Source organism: Nycticebus coucang, unplaced genomic scaffold (genome assembly GCF_027406575.1).
Source record: "Nycticebus coucang isolate mNycCou1 unplaced genomic scaffold, mNycCou1.pri scaffold_53, whole genome shotgun sequence".
In the NCBI taxonomy this organism is placed as follows: domain Eukaryota; kingdom Metazoa; phylum Chordata; class Mammalia; order Primates; family Lorisidae; genus Nycticebus; species Nycticebus coucang.
The window spans coordinates 368001-384770 of NW_026515583.1; the positions used below are offsets into that span (position 1 = coordinate 368001).

Consider the following 16770-nt stretch of genomic DNA (forward strand, 5'->3'; position numbering starts at 1 on the left):
CCCTTCTTTTTCAAATACAGTAGAAACTCTGTAAGTTGACCGCCCAAGGGACTATAACAAACTGGTCAAGGTAGGGAACTTCCATTGAGTACACATGGTGCATTTCTGTGTATGAAAATTAGGGTCAACTTAAGGAAGTAGTCAGTGTAGAGAGTGATCAGCTGCAGAGAGAGGTTCTACCATATATGGAACTACTAGGTAAAAATAAAGCTAAATGTAATAAAAGAGTAATCTGCAGGTGTATGAAATGAGAAAGAACTCACAGCAGAAAACAGAAATTGAGGCTTTGTCCTGTAGGGAAAATAAACACATTACTCCTAATTGTGTGAGTTTTCCTGTAGTGATGGAATCCACAGGTCCAGAAATGGCAGGGAGATGAGACTGGTCTCCTTGAATAAAAACCCAGACCAGGAAGAGTGAATTATTTATATAAAGGCCATCTACCAGCCTGTGTTTATGTTCCCTGGATATATCTTCTTTCTTTTTGTTTTTAACCTTCTTGGTGTCTTTTCGAGGTCTCTTTTTTTAAAGAAGTATACTGCTGAATTCTGTTATCCACCCTCAGAGACTTTCTTTATTAGTGAGTTTTATTTATTGCTATAACACATGGAAATTGTTGACATTCTACTTAATATACCTTTTAAAAATATTTTTCTGCCTTTTGTAACATTGAATATTTTTGTTTTCAAAGGCATACATTTGATATATTGAATTGAGACCTATATTTCTATTAATTCTCCATAATCAGTTTCTTATGTGTATCTTCCCTGTAAACCAGGTAAATCCTTTAAAGGACTTACTTTCCTCTGATCTCTACAGTAGCCATGTACTGTGGAATTTAGTTCTGCATTGTTAGGGGTGTTCTTTCTTTTGTGTGAAATATACTTAGGTAACTTTACTCTTACATATCACATAGTGTCCTTGCAGATTTCTTTTCTTTTGCAGTTTTTTGCTGGAGCTGGGTTTGAACCTGCCACCTCCGGCATATGGGGCTGGCGGCCCACTCCTTTGAGCCACAGGTGCCACTCAGATATATTTCTATTTTTATTGGAGTGTCTAGTCAAAGGCAATTTTCAAACCTCCCAAGGCCTTTTCAATATCTTTAGTTAACCCTCACTTTTAAAAAACTAATTAATTTTTATTTTTAGAGAGAAATTCTTGCTCTTCACCCAGGCTAGAGGGTAGTGGCCTGATCATAGTTGACTGTAACCTCAAACTCCTGGACTCAAGGGATCTGCTCACCTCTGCCTCCCAAAGCACTGGGATTGCAGGTGTGGGCCCACTATGCCTGGCAGCCTAGCTTAGTTTGGTTAATGATTTTGGTTTGAAATGCTTTCTCTTTAACATTTTGAAAATGTTGCTACATTGTTTTCTTTGGTGTTGCTTTCGGGAAATTTTAATGTCAGTTTGATTGCTTAGCCTATGTGTGTGACCTTATTTCCTCTCTAGAAGATTTTGAAATTTTTGTCTTTTTAAGTTTGACTGTAATATGTCTAAGTGTAGTTCATTTTTCACCTTGTTTGGCTCTTGGATTTATGTTTATTCATTCCATAAATAATTTATGGGAAGCCTACTGTGTGCCAGGATTTTTTCGAGACACTTTGATCTGAGGTCTTTAATCCTTAATTTGTGGAAAGTTACTGATCATTTTTTCAAATTTTGTTTTTTCTGTTGTTTTTTCTTTTTTTCTTTTTTTTTTAGAGACAGAGTCTCACTCTGGTATCCTCGGTAGAGTGCTGTGGTGTCAAAGCTCACAGCAGCCTCCAGCTCTTGGGCTTAGGCGATTCTCTTGCCTCAGCCTCTCAAGTAGCTGGGACTACAGGTGCCTGCCATAACGCCTGGGTATTTTTTGATGCAGTTTGGCCAGGGCAGAGTTCAGACGCGCCACCCTCGATATATGGTGCCAGCGTCCTACTCACTGAGCCATAGGCGCCACCCTGTTTTTTATCTTTTTGTGGGAATTCTTTTAAAATTTGTCATGTCTAACTTCTGTCTGTCTCTTTAATACAGGATGGACATAAAATTCATGTGCGATTTAAATTGTAAACTACTAATTAGTAGAACTTTATGTCTACCTTGTATTTTTCCTTTTTAAAAAATCCCTTCCTGATGCCTTCTGGGACTTTACTATTTGATCTTCTGGCTCACTATTTCATTCTTTGGTTTATTCTTTTATTTATCTAATCTGAAGAGTCTTTTATTTCAACCTTTATATGTTCATCCTTGTTTTTCTTCTTGTTTCTTCTTTATAACTGTTTAGGCCTGCTGCATGCTACCAACCTTCTCTTTCTTTGATGATTTTATCCTAAATGTTTTAAAAAGATTCTTCATGTGTCTATTCTTTTAATTCTGCTTTGTATCATAGAGAGAATTTAGTTTGAGTTTCGATTTCATTCTCATTTCAGTGGGAAACAAATAAAAAAATTTAGGCAAGGCAGTGATACCATTGGAGTTTTAGTTTTGAAGGACCATTCAGAGGCATGGTACCACAAGCATGTAGTCCCAGCTACTCAGGAGACTAAGGCAAAAGGATAGCTTTTGAGCCCAGAAATTCAAGACCAGCCTCAGCAACATAATTTGACCCTATTATAAAAATCCCTCTGGCTGCTTCCTAAAAATGATGGGAGAGTGTGTGTAAGAAGGAGGAGGGTAAGAATGTAAGTAGGGAGATCATTTGAGAATTGTTTGCAATTGTCTAGTCAAGAGGTGATGGTAATATGGATTAGGATAGTAGCAATTGAGGTAGGAGAATGTGAATTTAATTTGGGATATATTTTAGAGCTGGAATCACCATTTTTTAATTCTTTTTTTCTCATTTATTTATTTTTATTGTTAAATCATAGCTGTGCGCATTGGTGCAATCGAGGGGTACAATGTGCAGGTTTCATATACAATCTGAAATATTTTCATCAAACTGTTCAACATAGCCTTCATGGCATTTTCTTAGTTACTGTATGTAGGCATTTGTATTCTGCATTTAGAAAGTTTCACCTGTACCCATTCTAAGATGCACTGTAGGTGTGGCCCCGCCTATTACCCTCCCTTCATCAAAACCTCCCCCCTCCCATCCCCATCCTTGGCCTTTCCCCATAGTCTTGTGCTATAGTTGGGTTATAGCCTTCATGTGAAAGCTATAATTTAGCTTCATACTAGAGCTGAGTACATTGGATACTTTTTCTTCCATTCCTGAGATACTTTGCTAAGAAGAATATGTTACAGCTCCATCCATGTAAACATGAAAGAGGTAATGTTTCTTCAAGGCTGCGTAATATTCCATGGTATACATGTACCACAATTTGCTAGTCCATTCTTGGGTCGATGGGCACTTGGGCTTCTTCCATGACTTAGCAATTATGAATTGGGCTGCAATAAACATTCTGGTACAGATGTCTTTGTTATAGTGTGACTTTTGGTCTTCTGGGTATAAGCCTAGTAAAGAAATTATAGGATCAAATGGCAGGTCTATTTTTGGATCTCTAAGTATTCTCCAAACATCCTTCGAGAAGGAACGTATTAGTGTGATGGCTGGATGAAGGTGGTGCCATTTACTGAAATGGAAAAGATGGATGTGTGGGTGTGGAGGAAAGGTTTGATGAGGAAAATCAAGAATTCTCTGTAGTCTTTTTTTGGCTTGGCATGTCAGTAGACATCCCTGTGAAGATGTCAAGTAGGCATTTGAATATACAAATCTGGATTTATACATAAGGTCTAGGTCTAGAGACCACAGATTTAGAAGTCTATAGCATGTTAAGTATTTCACACATTATTAACTGCCATGTGAGTTGTATATAAGTCATATGTGTCACATCTCTAGACCTAGTAAAACACTGATCTCAAGGAAAATTTTTTTTTTCTTTTTCAGTGTGGCAGTGTGTTAAAACCATGAGACCAGATTAGGTTTTCTAACTCACACATTTAGATAATATAAGTTAGGGAATAGAAAGGGGCCCATAAATAGTGCTGAAACACTCCTAACATTTACAAGTTCTGAAGAAAAGAAGAGGTAAAAAAACAAAAAAAAATAAATGAAGCTTCTTTTTTCTTATTCTTTCTGTCATCTGCTCAATTTTCAGCATAGAAATGTACCATAATTTGTTTAACTATGCATAAATAAATACGTAGATTTCTCCTCCAGTGTTTTGGACATATTAACAATACTTTCTTTGAATGTCTTTGAATATTACATTTACATATCTGTACAAGTACACTTACGGGATAAATTTCTAGAGATTGAATTACTAGGGAAAAAGGTCGTGCATTTATATTTTGATGTTTCTTGTCAAATTTCTCTCTTAAGAGGTTGTCCCAGTTGTCTTCCTGATTGGCAATATGTATAGTAAAACTCTTAATCTTTGTCAGATTTTTTTTTATTTTCATCATAGCTCACAGCAACCTTGAACCTGGGCTCAAGTGATCCTCCTGGCTCAGTTTTTCTATTTTTTAGTAGAGGTAGGGTCTTGCTTTTGGTTCGGCTGATCTTGATTGAACTCCTGAGCTCAAGCAATCCACCCAGCTTAGTCTCCCACAGTTGCTAGCATTACAGATGTGAGCCACCGTGCCTGACATTTTGTCAAGCTTTTAAGTGAGAAGTCATGTTAGGATGGTGCCTGTGGCTCAAGGAGTAGGGTGCCAGCCCCATATACCAGAGGTAGTGGGTTTAAACCCAGCCCTGGCCAAAAAAATCTGCAAAAAAAAAAAATAAAAGAAAGAAGTCATGTTATAGTTTTAAAATTACAAATGATTGTGAATACTTCTACGTTTACTCAACATTTACATTTATTCTTTGAACTGCTTCTTTTATCTTTTCTAGAAAGTTCTTTTTTTATTGGTTTGTTATAACTCTGATTATTTTTCATATGTGTTGCAAGTATTTTCACTTTTGATTTCTGTTTATGATATTTGCATTATAGAAATTTTAGATTTTTTTCCGAACTTAAAAAATTGCAAGTAAGCATTTATATCACATTTTAGAAAGTCCTTCTACATCTAAGAATTTTTTTCCCCTAGGACTTCCATAGTTTAATTTTTATTTATGTCTTTGACATAAACTAACAGAGATTGCCATTGGTAGAGTGCTGTGACATCACAGCTTACAGCAACCTCAAAGTCTTGGGCACAAGTAATCCTCATGCCTCAGCCTCCCAAGTAGCCTGGGACCACAGCCCCTGTCTCTATTTTTAGAGACAGGGGCTCACTCTTGCTCAGGCAGGTATCTAACTATTGAGCTTAGGTGATCTACATGCGTTGGCGTCACGGAGTGCTTTTTTACAGGCGTGAGCCACCATGCCTGTGCCACCACGCCTGCCCCTAACTTGTCAGAAATCTTAAATTCATTTGGTGAGAATTGGCAAGGTAATTTTGAAAAAGAAAAATGATGAAGAGGGACTAAAATTAGTATTAGAAAGCTGTATGATAAAAATATTGTAGTATTGCTGCAGGAATGGAAGGAAGAGAGTAGTGGAATGAACTAGAAAGCCCAGAAAGAAATTCAGTTAGATAATGGAGTAGAATTGTTTTACCGATAAATGAATGAGAAGAATTAAACATTAGAAGAAGTTAAAAAAAAAATTGAATATGTTTTTTGGAGAAGCTTTAAATGTAAAAGCAAAGGAAGGGCTTGTAAAGAAAATTACAAGCATCCAAAATGTATTTGCATTATACACCCATATTCATAGCAGTATTCACAATAGCCAAAAGGTACCAATAACCCATTGTCCATCATGGATGAATAGAACAACAAAATGTGTTGTGTACATACAATGTAATATTACCCAGCTTTATAAAGGAAGGAAATTATGACACTTGCTACAACATGTGTCAAAACTTTGAAGTCAATATGCTAATTAAAATTAACCCAGTTACAAAAAGACAAATGTGGTGTGAATTCATTTATATGTAGAACTTGTAGCTGTTAGACTTTAAAAAATAGCCCTTAACAAATATTGATCCATGTAGCTCTTAGGGCACAGGTTGAAGTACAAGCAGTAGTACTTTTGTAGTAGCTATCAAGAGTGTTACACAAAGAATGGAAGAATATGAATAATTCTTAGTCACATGAAGATAACACCCAACTATTTTCATTTACAAAGTAGCTGTACCATTATGTATTTCCCTGCCAAACCCCCACACTACAAGAGAGCTCCAATTTTTCCACATCCTCACCAACACTTGGTCTTCTTAGTCCTTAATTCTGGTGGGTATATATGATAGCATGTCATTTTTTATTTTTTTTAAATTTATTTTTTACTGATGCATAATATTCATATATATTTGTGGGGTACATGTGATATTTTCTTACATGAATAGAATGTATAATGATCAAGTCAGTGTATATAGGGTATCTATTACCTCAAATATTTATCATTGCAATGTTTTTGGAGCATTTCAAGTCCTATCTCCTAGCTACATTGAAATATACAGTATATTGTTAAACTATAGTCATTCTCTGCTAGAGAATGTAAGAGTTCATTTCTTCTATCTAACTGTTTGCATCAGTTAATCAATCTCTCTTCATGGCTCCCTCGCCACCCCAGCCCCTCTTCACCACCTCTGGTATCTGTCCTGTCTTTCAACCCTTTCCCCCCATGAGATCAGCTTAATTTAGCTCTTACACATGAGTGAGGAGGGCATCTCATTAGTTTTCCTGGTGACTCAAGGAGGACGAGCATCTTTTCCTGTACTTATTTGCCATTCACTGTGTGTTCTTTGATGAACTGTTAAAAATCTCTTACTCATTTTAAAATTGGAATATCTTACTTCATAAGAGTTATTTATATATTTTGGGCTCATTATAAAATTGGAATATCTTCATAAGAGTTATTTATATATTTTGGGCATAAATCCTTTATAAGGATATAATTTGCAAATATTTTCTCCTAGTATGGCTTGCTTTTCATTTTCTTTTCTTTTCTTTTCTTATTTTCTTTTAGAGACAGAGACTCACTTTTATCTCCCTTGGTAGAGTGCCATGGCGCCACAGCCCAAAGCAACTTAAACTCTGCGGCTTTAAGCGATTCTCTTGTCTCAGCCTCCCAAGTAGCTGGGACTACAGGCGCCCACAATGCCCAGCAATTTTTTGTTGCAGTTTGGCTGGGGCCAGGTTTGAACCTGCTACCCTTCGTATATGAGGCGGGTGCCCTATTTCCTGAGCCACAGGCACCGTCTTGCTTTTCATTTTCTTAAGTGTTGTTTAAAGAGCAAAAGTTTTTATGAAGTCTTAATTTATCTATTTTTTTCCTTTTGTACTTTCTGTTTTTCGTAACCTATTTAAGAAATCTTTGGTTCAGGCCACTAAAATATTTTGTTTTCTCATAGAACTTGTATTGTTTTAGCTCATATGTTTAGATGTATGATGTATTTTAAGATAATTTTTGTCCTTTTCTCTGTGGAATGAGGTAGGGATCAAAGCTCCTGGGTTTTTTGTTGTTGTTGTTGTTTGTGTTTTTGTTTTTGTTTTGACATGGTTATATAGTTTTAAAAACAGCATTTGTTGAAAGGAGTATATCCTTTCCCCAATGAATTGTATTGACAGCTTTTTTGAAAATCAGGCATATATGTGTGGATCCATTTCTGGACTTTCCATTCTGTTCCTTTAATCTGTAAGTTTTACTGCTAGTAAATAGTGTCTTGCACACTATATATCTTCTAATTTGAGAGGAACTGATATTTTAATAACAGTGAGTATTCTGATCCAGGAAGATGGCTTATCTTTCCATATGGTTAGGTCATCTTTAATTTCTTTCAGTAGTGTTTTGTATAGTCTAACATACATTTTGTCATAGTTAATCCCTAAGAATTTATTATTTATAATGTTATTGTAAGTCATTGGGTTTTGGGGGGGTTGTTTGTTTGTTTGTCTTTGAGACAAGAGTATTTCTCTGTTTTCTGGGCTGAAATACAGTGACGTCATCATAGCTCACTACAACCTCAAACTCCTGGGCTCAAAGATCCTCTTTCATCAGCTTGTCAAATAGCTGGGACTGCAGGCACGTATCATGAATTATGACCTTGGTGAAGTTTTCTATTTTTTTGTGAGATGGAGGTCTCACAATGTTGCTCAGGCTATTCTCAAACTCTTGGTCTCGGTCTTCCCACCTACCCTCCCAAAGTGTTAGGATTAGAGGTGTGAACTACACACCTGTCCATGTTTTTAATTTCAACTTCCAATTGCTTATTGCTAATATGTAGAAATAAAATTAGTTTTCATATATTGACTATTCCATATCCTTCCTATACACACTTATTCTAACAGCTTTTTTGTAGATGGCTTTGCTTTGTCTAGACCAGTGGTTCTCAACCTTCCTAATGCCACAACCCTTTAATACAGTTCCTCATGTTGTGGTGACCCCAACCATAAAATTATTTTCGTTGCTACTTATGGTTGGAGGTCACCACAATATGAACTGTATTAAAGGGTCACAGCATTAGGAAGGTTGAGAACCACTGGTCTAGACAGATGATCATGTCCTCTTGAAATAAGGCCTGTTTGTTGAGTAGAAGTTGTAAGAGTTGGATATCTTTGCCTAGTTGTCAATCTTAGAAGAGGAAGCATTCAAGTTCCTTTCTATTTCAGTTTGCTAAGAGTTATTATTAATGAGTATTGAACATTATCAAACACCTTTTCTCTGTTGAGATGATCATGTTTCTATTGTTTCAGTTAATAGAGTAAATTTACCTAGATTAATTTTTAAACATTAGTTTTAAACATTAAATGTATTATTGTTTTTATATATAGTTGGATTTGATTTGCTAGTATTTTGTTGAGGTTTTGTTTTTTAAAAAAATCATTATGAGGTATATTGGTCTGTAATTTCTTATAAAAGGCTTGCTCTGGGTATCAGGGTAAGATGGCCTCATTAAATGTGCCATCTTTTAGGGGATGGTGGGGGAGAGTTTGTGTAGAATTGGCATTACTTCTTCCTTAAATATTTTGTAGCATTCACCTTGAAGCCATTTGGGCCCAAAGTTTTGTTTTTAAGTATGAATTTAATTTCTTTAATGAACAGGGCTATTGAGGTTGTCTTTTCTGTGAGCTTTGGTAGTTTGTGCCTGTTAAAGAATTTATCTGTTTCACTTCATTTGCATGAAATATTCCTCTATTATCTTTTAAGTTTTTATAGGATCTATTGTGATGTTCCTCTTTCATTGTTAACATTCATAATGTAGGTCTTCTCATTTCTAATTGGCATGGCTAGAGATTTATCAATTTTGTTGACCTTTTTGAAGAACTGGTTTTTAGTTTCATTGAATTTTATTTTTTAGTTTGGAGATACTCTTGTTATCTTTTTATAATTGATTTTGTTTCAGCTTCTTTATTGTCAGAGGACAAACTTAGTTAAGTTTGTTTTATGACACAGGACGTGGCTTATGTTGGGGAATATTCTGTGTGCCCTTGATAAGAATGAGTATTGTGCTATTGCTGGGTAGATTTTTCTGTAAATGTCAATTAGATCCAGTTGGTTTATGTCATTTTTCAGTTCTTCTATGGCCTTACTGATTTTCTGTCTTAACATGTAAGTAGTTGAAACTTCCAACTATAATTATGAATTTATGTTTCAACTGTTGGGTCTATTAGTTTTTGTTTCATGTATTTTGAAACTTTTTTTTGTTGGTCACACACAGATTTGGGATTGGTATTTCTTCTTAGTGAATAGATCCTTTTATCAGTTTATAAACTGTCCCTCTTTGCTCTGAGGTCTGTTTCATCTGCATTAATGTAGCTACTCAAGATTTTTTTTTTTTTTTTGTAGAGGCAGAGTCTCATTTTATAGCCCTCAGCAGAGTGCGATGGCATCATAGCTCACAGCAACCTCCAACTCCTGGACTTAGGCAATTCTCTGGCCTCAGCCTCCCAAGTAGCTGGGACTACAGGCACCCACGACAATGCTTGGCTATTTTTTGTTGGAGTTTGGTCGGGGCTGTGTTTGAACCTGCCACCCTCGGTATATGGGGCCAGCACCCTACACACTGAGCCACAGGTGCCGCTCAAGATGTTTTTTTGATTAGTGCTTGCATAACATCTTTTTTCAGTCCTTTATTTTGACCTACCTATTATTATATTTGTATTATGTTTTATTTTTGGTCTTAATTTTTAAAACAGTCTTGACTCTTTTATTTATTTAAATATTCTTTTTTTCCCCACTGCATAAGAGTGCAATAGTAAACCTACCTATTATTATATTTGAAGTGAATTTCTTGTTGGTTATTTTTTTTCTCTTTTTGGCAATCTCTGTCTTTTGATTGGTATATTTAAACCATTTGTATTTTATATAATAATATGTCTGGGTTAGGCCTGTTCATTTTGTTTTTATTCTTTCTGTTTTTCATTCTTCAGGTTTTCCTTTTCGCTTTCTATTTGTTTTTTTTGTACATTTTAAAATATGAATTTAGGTAGCATAATTTTTATTATTTCTTTGTATAGTTAGTATAGTGGTTGCTATAGTGATTGTAGTATCCATCTTGGACCCAGAATAATTAAATGCTTTATAATTGTTGATCGAAGTAGTATTTTTAGATTATAATTGTGGTTTTTATTATGTTAGTACTGAATGTTTTCTAGATAAAGTCACTGAAATGTAAGGTCACTTTTTCCTAACATAGTCTATTTTAACATAATACTCCCCTATAGTTTTCTCCCAGAATGTTATGACACTTAGTTCAGTAATTTGCTTTATCTGCAAAGGAGGTAATGTTTTATCGTCATAGTCTCACTTAGGCTGATGGCTATAGATAGGTAGCATACAGCTCACTTTTGCTTTTGATTCACTGTTTTTAATATATGACTTGTAACTTTAATAACTCTGCAAGCACTACACATGGCTAGCTTTGAGGACAAATGCTGTGTTTAAATGATTCTGCTTTTATAGTACTAGTTCAAATAGTTGAATGGTCTCAAGGTAAGCTCTGCCTATTGGGTATGATATCCAAAAAAGGTTCTTAATTTCTTCAAGTCTGTTTCCTCCTTAATGAAAAATTTTAATTATTAGAACTTTGGCACTTTGTGTGTGTGTGTTACGCATGTATTCTAATTTGGCTATTTCCAGATTAATATAGTTTTGACAATTTACAAATTAGTTCAGTTCATTTAAAGGATTTTTGTTTTTGTTTCTATAAAAACCAAACAAATTTTAAAGCACTGGTAGAACAATTTGAAAAGCATGGCAAATTTTACTAATATACTGTTCCAGGTATCTGAGTTTTAATAATTCACATAGATACTAGAATGACAGCTTATTTAGATCTATGATATCCGTTTTTAGGAAGTGTATAGTGTATAGTGTAAGCTTGACATGCTTGTTGTGGCCCAAGTAATGCTCCCTTTGGCCAGCATCTTTAATCTTATCCAGTGGTATGCAGTAGAACTTTCTGAGATGACATAAATGTGTATCTGCATAATATAGTAGATACTTTAATTTTAATTAGTGTTTATGTTTTAAAAGCCACATGTAGCTAATAGTCATCAGATAGCAACACAGGTCTAGCCTCACAATTTTGTCCTTTATATCTAAAACCCCATCTTGGAATTTTTTCTAAATCTTTCAAGCATAAGCTTAATAATAATCATAAGCTTCTGAGAGAGTCCTTGACCTGTTAAGTCAGCTTGCAGAGTAGTAGAGAGAAGGTGAACACATTGGTAGAAAAATGGCACATGCAGTGGTAATTACAGTACGATATAAGTATTATATCAGTGAATACGTAGAGGAAGTGACTAACGCCTGGAGATTTTCAGTGAAGGAAAAGAAACTACTCCAGGAATTTTAAGTAGGTAGTGTTTAAATACAGGGAATTAGGCTGGATCCGATGGCTTACTCCTGTAATCCTAGCACTCTGGGAGGCTGAGGCAGGTGGATTGCCTGAGTTCATGGGTTCCACCTGTGAACTAGCACTCTGAGACCAGCCAGAGTGAGACCCCGTCTCTAAAAATAGCTGGTTGTGGTGGGCACCTGCAGTTCCAGCTAACTTGGGAGGCTGAGACTAGGGAATCGCTTGAGCCCAAGAGTTTGAGGTTGCTGTGAGCTATGATGGCATGACACTCTACTGAGGGCAACAAAGTGAGACTCTGTCTCAAGAAAAATAAATACAGGGAATTAGATGTTGTAAAATTACTATTCAGATCAAACAAGTACTTGGTTGAGTCTTCAGAAATGACTTTTACACCAATATAGAACTACCAGTCAGTCTGTTAGGAGCTCCCACCTCTGGATTTGTGCTAGAGAAAGAAACACTCTCACTGCATCCACTTCTACTGCTTTTGGATACCCAGAAAGCTGGAGATAATTACTAGTTTAGAGAGAGAAATAATTGAACTAACTGTGGTGTGTAAACTTAAGTAGAGTCCATTGTATATATATGTATAGGTATACAATACATATATACATACACACACACTCACACACAAATAACCTTTATATATCCACTCTTTACAGATCCAGGATGAGAAGACTGATAAAAGAAGAAGCTAGCTGAACAGCTATAAAATGCTCAAATCTGGGTTCACAAAACCAATTCAGAGTGAAAATTCTGACAGCGACAGCAATATGGTAGAGAAACCATATGGAAGAAAGGTATATAATTACCCCGAAGATTTGTTGACTCTTTTTAAACTGGAAAAAGATTTCCAATTAAGTATTTTTTAGTAATTCCTCATAAAATAAATAGCAGTATGGATGCCAAGTAACCGCAAACCATTTATCTAAGCCTTTTAGAAATAAATTAGATTCTGGGGATGTGATTGTTTTTCATTTCCTAAGGTGAGCACAATTAAGTAAACACAATTGTTAAGACTGCATAATTATATAAGAAATAATGATGGCAGGGGTGAGGGGGGAACCAAAGACCTCATAGTCATTTGACATTTCTTTCCATTACAGTTAGTGGCAAAACCCATATACACACTAGATACTCCATTTTCCCAGTCTGTGACATTGGATAAATTTATGTATGGTCTTCAACCTCAGTATTTCCCTTTATCTGCAGTAGAAGACAATATGCCTTCTAGAATAGAATTGTTGTGACAGTAAATTGGCTTATAATTGCACTTAATAACAATAGTTGGCACATAGTAAATGCTCAGTAAATGTTAACAGTTTTGGTTAGTGTTAGTCATTGCCAGTGACCTGTGATTCTGTCTTTTTATATCCTTATTCATTCCTATTTAATTTAAATCTTCAGAATCTTTGTTTGGACTTTACTTTTTCCTTATCTTGTTAGTTTTATACATTATCTTTGGATTTTTCCCTTTGGTTTACTTTTTGTGAAGTCTTTTTTTAAAAGCCATATTCTTACTGAAGGAGGTGTGAGATGTTTCTGGTTTTATAACCATCATCACAATCCAGTTTGACAACAAGTAAGTCATCACTCCCAACCCAACTCCCTAATTCTGCTTTCAAAATCAAGAACTACTAGTTTTCTTTTCAAAATTGGAAATTCTGTGTTCTTTTCAAAATTGGAAATTTTAGGATCACCTTGTAGTTTCTACAAAAATATCCTACTGTGATTTTAATAGGAAAAAATCTTACTGAGTTTGTACCTTAAATCTGCAGACTATTTTGAGTAGTATTGCCATCTTACTATTGTCTTCCAATCCATGAACACAGAATATCTCTCCATTTATTTAGTTCTTTCATTTCCCTTAGCAATGCTCTGTAGGGTTCCAGTGTACCAGTCTTGTACTTCTATTGTTAAATTATTCAAAAGTATGTTATTCCTTTTGGTGCTATTCAGTAGTTTTTGGTATATGTACAAAATGATACGATCATAACCACAATTGATTCTAGAACATTTTCAACCCAGCATAAATGAATGAGAGAATATACAAGAATATGAAAGAAAGATACAAATAATATCTTAGTGTGATTCCCACAGATGATAACAGGGAGTGTAATTCCAGAACTTCTGTACCAGTGTAATAAACATATTAATGAAACTGTTGAGTACAGAGATGGGAGAAAGAAGAGAAGCAATTAATGCTACTTAAGAGGTTCAAGGATGGCCTCAGAGTAGAATACTTAATCTGACTTTTCAAGAAATAAATATTTGACCATCAGGAAAGTAAAAGTAAAGGATATTCTAAAGAAAAGAAACAGCAAATGAAAAACAGATGTGAATCTGTTACATCTGTTAAGTGGAGTTGTGGGGACAGGATACAATGTTAGGTTTGAGGAAAGCATTAGAAGTTTTATTTCTAGATATTTATAGCGAATGGTGCTTTTGTGAACATTTATCTAGGCTGCTTGGGTTTGAATTTACAAGGCAAAACTTGTTGACATTTTTTTTTCCTCTAGTGTTTTGTTGACACTTTTATTCTTCCTAGGTACTCTGTATATTTTGAAAGTTGTCAATAAATAGTGTCTGAGTGTTATCTTCATAAAAGTATGATTTCTTAAAAGTGTAGAAACAAGAGCAAAAAAGCACTTTTGATGAAATTACTCCTATTAAAAACATTCCTTAGGTAATTTAAGAATACTTTTAATCACTAGATTTATAAAATAGGAAGAATAAATATAAACTATGATTTATTAACTTCTGGCTTATTACATAGAGGGCTATATATAACTGTTCTCAGTCTATAAGTGTGCTATACTTTTTAAATATCATGTTTGGGTAGCAATCAAAAGCTCCTCTAAGGTAGTGTGCATTGTACTTAATTCCATGCTTTGGGATTTCAGAGCAACTTGACATCAAAACTGTTGTTAGAAGTATTTTCCTTAGTTTGCAAATGAATATTTAACTGCTTATTTGTACTTTAAGAGAAGAAGGGCCATAGTATCCATTCCAAAGTTCCTACCTATAGACCATAGTGCTGCTGTTTAAGACAAAGTGAAGAAATTAGGAGGAGAGGGATTGAAGAAATTAAGAGAAGGGTGAGAGAAGGTAAGACCGTATTATTCATTTGTGTATTTGCAATTCATATTCTTTTGATTGTCTTTCCTTAGTGAGTGATTGAATTTGAACCCAGCTTCTAAGGTCTGAGTTATTTCCCATAAAATTTTTAGAAATGAATATATGTTTATAGTTGTTATATATGAGACCTTATTTATAGTTTAATATGACAGAATGTTGCTGTTATGAGATCCTAAATTAGTAAAATAACCTGAGTAAGATGTGGTGGTACATACCTGTAGTTGTAGCTACTTAGGAGGCAGGAGGATCACATGAGCTTAGGAGTTCCAGACCAGCCTGGGCAACAGCAAGATCCTATCTCTTAAAAAAAATTTCTTTTTAGGCTGGGGGTGGTGGCTCACACCTGTAATCCTAGCACTCTGGGAGGCCAAGGCAGGTGGATTACTTGAGCTCATGAGTTCAAGATCAGCCTGAGCAAGAGTGAGACCCCGTTTCTAAAAAATAGGTTGCCATTGTGGCAGGTGCCTATAGTCACAGCTACTCAGGAGGCTGAGGCAAGAAAATCGCTTGAGAGTTTGAGGTTGCTATGAGCTATGATGCCACAGTATTCTACTGAGGGCAACAAAGTGAGACTGTCTCAAAAAAATAAAATAAAATAAAATAAAATAAAATAAAAAAAACGATGATTCAACCTCAACCAAAATTTAACTCCTTAAATAGAGCAAAATTTAAATAATTATTCTTTAGCAATTTACTTTTTTTTTTGTAGAGACAGAGTCTCACTGTACCGCCCTCGGGTAGAGTGCCGTGGCATCACACGGCTCACAGCAACCTCTAACTCTTGGGCTTATGCGATTCTCCTGCCTCAGCCTCCCAAGCAGCTGGGACTACAGGCGCCCGCCACAACGCCCAGCTATTTTTTTTTTTGGTTGCAGTTTGGCCGGGGCTGGGTTTGAACCCGCCACCCTCGGAATATGGGGCCGGCGCCCTGCTCGCTGAGCCACAGGCACCGCCCAGCAATTTACTTTTTATATAAAGTTATTTTCATTACCTCATTAAATATCACACTAGTTAATTATATCAGGCATATTCACTTACAGTACTTTACCCCCTCACTGCTGATCTGTAATATTTTATCCCCTTTGGTTTTAGTTTACTTTGGAAGTTTCTCTACTACTTTTAGCTTTAAATCAGTATATATAATTTGCAAAACAGAATCTTTTATAAAACCTAATATGATAATCTGAATCCTGGGTTAAATTCATAAAGCATGAGAGTGGATGTTGGTAATTTTAACCTTAAGAATAGTTCCGTTCTGTTGTTTTCATCATTAATTTAGTTTAGACATTCATTATTTTCCATCTAAGGATTACTAAGAAATATTTTATTTTATCCAAATAATTTAATACATGTTCATTGTATAAAAATTTAAAAATATATATAAGAATGGTGAAGATAGGGTGGCACCAGTGGCTCAAAGGAGTAGGGCGCAGGCTCCATATGCTGGAGGTGGCGGGTTCAAACCCAGCCCCAGCCAGAAACTGCAAAAAAACAAAAAGAATAGTGAAGATAGAAATTAACCTTGTCAAAACTATGAAAGATCTGAGATTTTACCTTACTTGGAAACTAAGCAGTCATGGTTTATGGCAGAAGACACACACTCCTGCGTCAGAAATAAAGTTATAATATGCATAGCAATAGCAAGCCTGACTATGAGTGTTTATGTCTATTCCAAGCTTTATTTCCCACAAGGGGGATGTAAAGAAGGCCAGGTAGCAACTGCATTACAAGAGGGGAATCCCAAATCTTTTATGATGGACCGTAAGTCTGACCTTTCCTATAGGAGACGTTATTATCTTGGAGAGTAAACAGACATGTCCTTTGTTCCAAAGGGACATACTGTCTCTGTCTTCCAAATCTGTCTTCCAA

General features: G+C 35.4%; 1 pseudogene; it reads left to right on the forward strand.

The window, feature by feature from the left end:
• Positions 1-12476: 12476 nt before the first annotated feature.
• Positions 12477-16770, forward strand: part of LOC128579413 (ankyrin repeat domain-containing protein 12-like) — a 56133-nt pseudogene continuing 51839 nt past the window's right edge.